The sequence below is a fragment of the Apium graveolens genome, chromosome 11 (genome assembly GCF_009905375.1).
Source record: "Apium graveolens cultivar Ventura chromosome 11, ASM990537v1, whole genome shotgun sequence".
NCBI lineage: Eukaryota > Viridiplantae > Streptophyta > Magnoliopsida > Apiales > Apiaceae > Apium > Apium graveolens.
The window spans coordinates 153,521,404-153,524,340 of NC_133657.1; the positions used below are offsets into that span (position 1 = coordinate 153,521,404).

The 2,937-nt window shown below is 35.1% G+C and overlaps 1 non-coding gene across 1 annotated transcript; it reads left to right on the top strand.

The window, feature by feature from the left end:
* The first annotated feature begins 257 nt into the window (after window positions 1–257).
* Window positions 258–364, top strand: LOC141699480 (small nucleolar RNA R71). Its single transcript, XR_012565941.1, has one exon. It is a non-coding gene; the product is annotated as a small nucleolar RNA R71 (small nucleolar RNA).
* Window positions 365–2,937: the final 2,573 nt, after the last annotated feature.

Sequence of the window (2,937 nt, forward strand, 5' to 3'; positions counted from 1 at the left end):
AATCCACCTTCATCGTCAAAGCTTTAAGCTGAGCAGCTATAGCAATAGCTGCATCCACTTCTAGACTTCCTGCTACCTTGCCCTGAGGTAGTATCTGAGTAGGATTTTGGTATTCATTAGAAGCCATCAGTTCAGTCAATTCATAAGCTTCATCATAACTTTTAGCCCACAAGGCTCCTCCTGATGCTGCATCAAGCATGGGTCTAGAAGTAGCACCCAATCCATTATAGAAGCAATTAATAATCATCCAGTCAGGCATCCCATGGTGAGGACATTTTTAAATCATCTCTTTGTAGCGATCCCAAGAATCACATAAAGATTCTCCAGATTGTTGAGCAAATTAAGTAAGTGTGTTTCTGATTGCAGCAGTCTTCGCCATAGGAAAGAATTTAGTTAGGAAATTTTGAGCAAGATCCTCCCATTTGGTGATAGACCCTGGTGGTAGAGAAGGTAACCAGCACTTAGCTTTATCCCTCAGAGAGAATGGGAAAAGCCTCAACTTAATAGTATCTTCAGAAACTCCATTTAACTTGAAAGTGTCGCAGATCTCGGTGAAATCTCTAATGTGCATGTTGGGGTCTTCTGTCGGAGAACCCCTAAAATAAACTGAGTTCTGTATCATCTGAATCGTGCTCGACTTGATCTCAAAGGTGTTAGCCGAGATGGCTGGTCGGACAATGCTAGACTGAATATCATTAATCTTCGGGTGAGAGTAATTCATCAAAGCCTTCAGATTCGCTTCCGGTTTTCCTATTACAATAAGAGCTTCTTCTTCAACTTCTCCTCAACAAGAACTTCTTCAAAAACTTCTTTAGCTACTACAACTTCTTCCTCAGCTTGATCAAGTGTTCTCTTATGAGACTGAGAACGCGTATGCATACACGCTCGCTAGAATACCTGAAACAAGACAAGGAAACAAGTAAGTAACAATGTTCGAGTCAATGAACTTTAACGACCACTGATGAAAAACACATAAACTAAATATTAACACTGAGTCCCCGGCAGCAGCGCCAAAAACTTGTTAGGACGAAAGCACGTGCTAATATTCACGCAAGTATACGTGATTGCAAGTAATATAGAATTATTTCTTGTTCGTTCCCACAGAGACTGGTTTAAGTTAATTTTAATCAATGTACTTATGCAACAATGGTATGTTTATTATTCAAAGATAAGACGAATAACAGTTGAGATTGTTTATAACTAAGAATTAACTAAAAGATTATACTAAAGAACATTAACTAAGAGATTAAAAAGTATGACAGAAACATGGGATTCTAACTTCATTACTACTTCATTCAATAGCCTTTTTGTTCTTAACCTTAGCATGCAATGGTGATGACACTAATCAGATAACACGAAACTAGTAAACACCAACTTTCGTTGTACGAATACCCTACTACCAGACATCCACAAAATAGATAGAAGCTGAATAGACATATATTATATTGAGACCCTATATGTCCATATAATTTGACAACATAACGGTTTAATGCGCAAGTTATCTATCATAATTATGTAGGGCAAGTAAGATGGTTAAAATTACCTACGAATCATGCATATCAAATACATGAACCTATGCTAGCATGGCAAGTTCTAAACCCCTAAATTCACTTTCGCTTCATTAGAGATTAACACACTATCTTATAAGTTCGCGACGCTCAAAAGACGAATAAGCACAACCAATACTAGGATATCATACAATCACCACACACTAAGGCATCAAAATAATTTAACTAAAGAAATCCATAAGTAAATCTGCTAGAACCCCACGATAATGATTATCTCATAATCAGACTCATCATCAATATGGGTTCCAATGAAAGCATGATATAATAAACGTAGTCTTTATACTGAATAAATAATAAAACCAGGTACATTACAAAAGAGTATAGGTTCACAAATAAGAAAACTAGCATCCAAGATTACAACTTAAAATAAAGAATCACAAGAATAAACTAGATCCTATATATAGCTACCTATGCAGATTAGAAATCCAACAGATCAAAATTGTAATAGAATTAGGATTCTTAAAACTTGACTTGGCACGGCCGCGCGCTTCACTAGCGCGGGCGTGCTGTATATCTGCATCACAGCACGACCGCGTGCTACTACAGCACGGGCACGCTAACCTTTTGGAAAAAAAAAACTGATTTTTATTTTCTTGCATGGTTTGATCTGGCGATCTACGAGAAAACTCCCGAGACATCTTCCTAACACTAATTTAGCACCAAAACAATGTTAAATCTCCTGATTCTTTTAATTATTCCTGAAATGCAAAAATACTACAAAAATACATCAAATACACAAATAACTCGAGTACAAAACACCAATTCAAGCCTTTATAGAGAATTCTAAGTGGACATAAATGCCACTTAACATATGTATTTAAGGTCTATCTATTTTTCTTTTGAACGAATTAAAACTTTTTTATACAACTATATCTCTCAACTAAAGAATAATTATGTGTAAATGACTGTATTGGATCAAAAGAATACAAATAATAAATGACATAAAGAACACGATATGTGCGATAAATTTAGTATGCGCGGGTAGATCTGGGATGAGGAATCTTATTCAAAATTAGTTTTTTCAGCCATGATGTATATAAATCCGGAACATTTTATATATTTATGTACAAATTCTAGGAGTCTGAAATGTTGAAGATTATATACGTAAGTCTTATTCACCTATAACTAAGATTATTCTCGAATATGGTTGATATGAGATTCTTTAAGTCAAAATGATGTGTCTATATTTGTTCACTACATTAAGTAAGACATTATAATGTCGATGACATCCTTATCATCTTTTTTAGTAATGCATCGATTCTTCGGTTACAACAAACTACATATTATATATATTGTTAAAATTTAACAAAAATCTTTGTTCAAAATCAGATATACATTGTGGCTTCGGTGCTGGCCAAGTGTGTCACAC